The 6,000-nt window shown below is 38.4% G+C and overlaps 1 protein-coding gene across 4 annotated transcripts in view; it reads left to right on the forward strand.

The window, feature by feature from the left end:
• The window catches only part of RAP1A (RAP1A, member of RAS oncogene family), a 106,777-nt gene that overhangs the window by 45,582 nt on the left and 55,195 nt on the right, over nucleotides 1-6,000 (forward strand). The gene's annotated exons all lie outside the window — the stretch shown is intronic.

Consider the following 6,000-nt stretch of genomic DNA (forward strand, 5'->3'; position numbering starts at 1 on the left):
TTCTTGTAGGAGTAGAAAAGAAATTAACATGATCGTTTTTTGTTTCTTGAGATTGGTTGACAAAATGGATTCCACATAAACATGTTAACCATTTGGAAGCTGGTGTGGAGTCATCTTTCTGGTTAGTTCACCTCGTAACCCCTACTATTGTTAAAAATCTTGTCTGTAATGTGTAGGTAGATTAGTCTATACAGACACCATGCAAGTGTGTGGTGCTACTGTAGGCAGTTCTAATATAATGTCCCAGCAGATACCACAGTAGTTGATTTGTTATGGGATAACATAAGGGAGGGAGCTGCTGAAATTTTGGAAGCAAGCTTGACTCACATACCTTTTACCCTTCATGTTTATAAATATGTGATTAGAAGGTTATTTTCAGTAATGCACAATAGAAGTTGAAATGGAGAGAGCCATCATATTATCTCCCCCACATCCCTTTTCATGCCAGTGGGACTGATAGGACTTGACATCTAAAACATATGGGGACCCCAGGATGGGTTGGGGTTAGGGTTGACTTTCTTTTTGGAGATAATCAAAATCCAGCATCTTCTGGAGTTTTTAGGTTTATGCTTGGTGACCTGAGATTAAGTGGGAAAGGACCCCTTTCATTTTTTTTATTGTATATATTTGTTGGTGTTAAAGATGCCTTTTCACTTTTTTCTTTTTCTTTTTTTACTGAAAAAGTATACAGTTTCAAAGTATACAGCCACTTCTACTGAAAGGAGATGTTTTATACAGAAAATCTTTTCACATATTTGACTCTTTGAATGGGGTGATAGAATATCGCCATGGTTCTTTGGTGACTCATCCTAATAATTACTGAGCACTCGAGGTTGACTTTTGCAACAGTACTTGTTTCAGCTTATCTTAGATACCTTTTGAAATAAATAGTTGAAGTTGCTTTCTGTTCATACTGGACTTACTCTGATGGGTTAACTTTTTAAATATAAACTTGAAGGGAGATTTAAACAAGTGTATGCACTGACCAGTCATTAAGAGCTTATGCTACTGACCTACTTGTTAATATTGATTTGCTGCTAATCCTCATTGTTCAGAAATCTGGTTGAGGCTGGGTTTATGTCCTATGTGTAGTGGTTCTTAGGAGTGAGATGTGTGCTTGCACGCCCTATTGTGCTACATCATGAGCTTTCAGTGGAAAGACAAGCCTATGCATGAGAAACTTGTTCACACTGAAGGTTTTATGGGTTGCTGTGGAGGAAGTATGTCTGTTGTGCGATTGCTTCTGCCACATATGTAACATACTTGGTGTTATACTGGACAACTACAGAGCAAAAGAAAGCTTATTATTCAGCATGCAGAATATCCTTCCTTTCTTCCTGTTTTGGGAAGTTCTTGCTTGCATCACTGGCATCTTCTGGTAGGGCTAGAAAAGACTCCCTCTGAAAAGCTGGTGGGTCACTACCAGCCAGTCTAGATAGTAATGTCCTAGATGGACAATTCTGCACTCTTTGATAATTTTATTAAACACCTAAGGAGCCATGATTGACAGATGGTCCACAGATCTGAGAATAAATAAATGAAGTAACTACAGAATTGGGAAAGCAAGTGTGCTAAACTGGAAGAACTGATGACATTTTGGTATGTTTATTGCAGGAAGACTCCCAGTTAAATGATCAGAATAGCTTGATAAGTTACGATTGATCTCACCCATCTTGGTTTCTTTTTGCTTGTGTTAGGGGCCACCCTTCCCTCCCTCCCTCCCTCCCTCCCTCCCTCCCTCCCTCCCTCTCTCTCTCTCTGCGTCTTGTAATAACTTCAGAATGATCTCATATTTAGATGTGTTAACTGACTTCGCTGACACTCCTCTTTTTCATTTTTGCAGTTAGTATGAATAAAGTGTTTAATGACAATGCAGCCCTTGGCTTTTCTTCCATCACCAACTGTCCATTTGTGTTTGAAGTTTCCAGCAGTATAGACTTGCACAGTATCAATTTGCAGGATTAATACCACCTTGTACCTGATCTAAGTCTTAGTCTGGGAGTGTAGAACCTCTTTCAGTCTGGGTGCAGAATTCCATTGTAAAGAAACTGCGTTGCAGCATTGGGTAAGGCAAAGGTAAAAGGGTCAGGATGAAAAAAATAATATATTTTATCTTATAGCTCCTACTGTCAATAACTAAGCCTTAGAAAAGGCATTTATTCTAAATTACATATCTACACTGCCAAATTGAATTCCAGTTTTGTGCATTTCCCCTCCCCCTTTAGACTAGACATAAAATATGGCATGACGGGACCACCAAAAGATTAGTGCTTGGAGGAAAGGGATCAGGCCAGGAAAGGGGTGTGGCCTTCTGGGGAAACCCAGAGAGCCTGGTTAGAGCCTTCAGAGATCCACATTTGCACCCCTGTCCTAATTCTGCCACATTATAAGCATGCATGCAGTTATTCATGATTGAGCGCTCTAGTTCATGCTAGAAAGCTATATCTGGGTTTTATCTGGGTTACGTTCTATTGTTGAGCAAGTTGTTTTCAACATGCTATGAAAATCTTCAAAGAAAATATTTTTTGGCATCTAAATGATAAAAGTTTTGAAGATCAACCGACTGTTAACTTTGCTACTTAGCTTTGCCACTTCTGCATGGTTTTATTTTAAAAATAATTAATCTTGAAACAGAGGTGGTTTATCAATAGCTTCATTATAACAAGGGAGATCAGCAGCAGTTGCCTTTGTGATGCATAACAACACCAGTCCGCATTCTACCTCCTACTCCATAGCACTGCAGTGTTACCATTTTGAAGTGTTCTAGTTCTTTAAATTTATAAATGGCAAATTACCTTTCCTATTCACTTAGCTTCCCATCTTGGAATAAAAATAGAAGCCATATTCCGATGTTCAGCTTTAACATAGGAAAGTACAAAGCTTGTTGGAGCCAGGGGCACACACAACAGCCCCACCCCTCCTGACCTTCCTCTGTTCCTTGTGATGAGGAATCCTGCAGAGTTCCTTTAAAAGTATTTAGCCAGACATGATTTGCTTTTCCCTTCCAACCTTTGGGTTAAATATGGGAAGCTTTGGGATGGAACAAGCAAAGCTGGCTTGTGTTAGCATGTTGAAGATGGATGCATCTTAGCATATGCAACCTTCCCAGTGCACACTGTACCTTCACGCATTCAGGGTTAACACCTGAATGAGGTCTAATGCAGTAGTCTGAATAGAAAGGCATGGATTTGATCTCCCCCAGGCACTCCCCACATTTCTTTATCCACAAAAGTCTTCCAGAACTTTCCAGAGCAGATGTGGGGTGTGTGGGAGACTGAACTGGGGAGAAGAGCAGAGTCTTTTTTTAAACACATACAGTTTTAATCCAATTAGCAAATGCTGTATACAGTTAGGAATTCATCAGGAAGTCACCTAAGAAGGTGGTTCCTAATGGATCTAATGTTTCCCTATGGAATTCCCTGCCTGTCTCTGCCAGGCAAGCATCCACATTATGTCATTTTTGGTATCTGATGAAGACATTTTAATTTAAGCAAGCCTTCTCTAACCAACCAGCCAATTTTATTAGCACAATCTGCTTTTAAAGGTTTTATTCCACATTTCTGTTAGTAGCATTAGCTGCAGAAGTAATATTCCCCTCTATTGTTCACTGCTAGATATTTTATTGAATGTAGTATACAAAACTTGTAAATAATAAAGAAATCTAGTGTTGATAATTTACATTTAAAAAATATAGGACAGAAATGTGAGAGTTTTTTCAAGTTTTCTGTGGCACTTTGAAGTACATTCCTCTCCATAGGTGGTTGCTGCTGAGTTCTTTTGTTATGTAGGATCAGAAAGCCCTTTCATGCTGTTGAGCTGTAACTCAGTTGCTAGTACATAGTTTCTTTGGATCCTAAAAACGCACACATATTTTTAGTAAAAGTTTGTGGAGTAGCTCTATAAACAGAATGGAGTGATACTACTATTACAGGCTCAACAGCCCCAAATTAGCTCCTTTCATAGCACTGTCCCTCACTGTTCTTGCAAGTTTTGGCAACTTTTGTAACATCACTTTTAGTTTTTACATAAGGTATAAACAATAATGAAACTTTCTAACTGGAACAGGCAGACTTGAATATCCATCTAATGTTTATAAATCATTTGGTTTCTCAAAATGTTATAGATACGCTGTTTTAAGTGCATGTGTTATAATTTGATATCATGCAAAATCCTGAATGTTCTTTGGAAAGGCTTAGTTCATAAAACAATTGTACAGAAACTGTTTCCAAATGATGTCTTGTTTAATTGAGTATTTCAGTAGTTATATGACTTTTTATTTTGACTTTTTTGCCATTGTTTGAGAAGTAGGAAGAAGTAGCGATTCATTCTGCTTCATGCTTTTCCTCATAAAACTAGAAGAATTTACGCAGAATGTACACGCTTAAATCTCTCTCACTTGCACACACATAGGAACACATGGCAAGAGTTAATTATCCAATGAAACTCCACTGTAATTATGAGACAGTGTGGTATAGTGTCTAAGGGCTAGTGTGTTGCAGCAGCTAAGAGTGCGGGACTGAGACTCAGGCAATCTGGGTTCTATTCCCTGCTCAGCCATTGAGCCAACTGGGTGATTTTGGGTCAGTCATAGACTCTCAGCCCAGCTGACCTTGTTGTTGTGAGGATAAGATTGAGAGCAGGAGGAAGAGAATAATATATGTTGCTTTGAGTTCTTTAAAAGAGAAAAAGGCAGGATAGAAAATAAATAAAATAATAAAATGAAATAAAATAAAAATCAGTCATTACTACAAGTTGAGTTCATTCAATTATGCCCTGTGTCCCTTACAAATCCATCTGATCTGAAACACATCTCCACATGGATTCTTCTTATTTTAGTAACTCTTGTGCAAACCTGGACATATTTACCTTGGTGTAAGTTCTGTTGAATTTAGTGGGGTATACCTTGACATTTATAGGATTCAGCTGTTTCTTATTGGAAAGTATATACCTTGAAAATACATGTGCAAAGCAAAGCAGAAAAGGTGAATAAATTTCACTCAGGTGCTTTTTTAAAATAAGAAATAGAGTTGAATGTGCTATTATGCTATTTTCATGTTACCAATGGGATTTAGGTCTCTGTATAGTCAAAATTGTAACTGAGCAGGTGACTGATCAAAGAGCATCAGTTACAGGTAAGTAAGTCAGTGTTAGAATGTTGGATTGGGACTCTGGTCCCACTAAGCATGAAAATTACTGAAGGACTTTGGGCCTGCCATTGACTCAGTCTACCTTACGTCACAGGGTTGTCATGAGGAGAGGAAGAGAATTGTGTACATTGTCTTGAAAATAGGATAGAAATCTAATTAATTAATTAATTAATTAATTTTGCCTTTAACATCCTGCTCCATTATTAGGAACATTATCAGGTTCTGTTGCTAGATATATGATAGCTAGATTCTATCATCTCCATCAGCTAAATAAAAACACATAATGACATTTTTCCAGGAAGTGGTTTCTGGGGTTTACTCACCTGACTGTAAGCTGCATTATTGTGGCACAGGCCTTGGCAGTTAAGGGTGAATACTCAGAATTATCAACAACTTGCACAGCAAACACATTTTCCTAGTATTCAGTAATGTTTCCCAGTATCACATGTTGGGGCAGAGATGAATGCTCCAAAAATGACACCTTCCATCTCTTTGCATTCCATAAGGTACTAAGGAAAAATGCCTGAAGTGACTTCATTGTAGTTTGCTTTGCTGCCACCATAAACAACATTTCTTGAAATTGAATGAAAATCAGAGTATAGGGAAAATCAGAGTACGGGAATATTACATGGAGATACAGAGAGGTATAGTGTTTGGAATGTTGGATAGACTGCTCAAACCCCTACTTGATGGCAAACTGGGTGACCTTCAGCTGGTTCAGTAGCCTACCTTAGTGGGTGGTTGTGAGGATGAAAGTAGAAGTGAGCCATAGGTATATTGCTGCAAGTTCTTCAGGTAGATTCGGTGTGTACTTTCACTGGGTCAGAAATTGGTCACTTTGAGCCTCCAGATG

This window comes from Varanus komodoensis, unplaced genomic scaffold (genome assembly GCF_004798865.1).
Source record: "Varanus komodoensis strain SLA01 unplaced genomic scaffold, ASM479886v1 scaffold1, whole genome shotgun sequence".
Taxonomy (NCBI): Eukaryota; Metazoa; Chordata; class Lepidosauria; order Squamata; family Varanidae; genus Varanus; species Varanus komodoensis.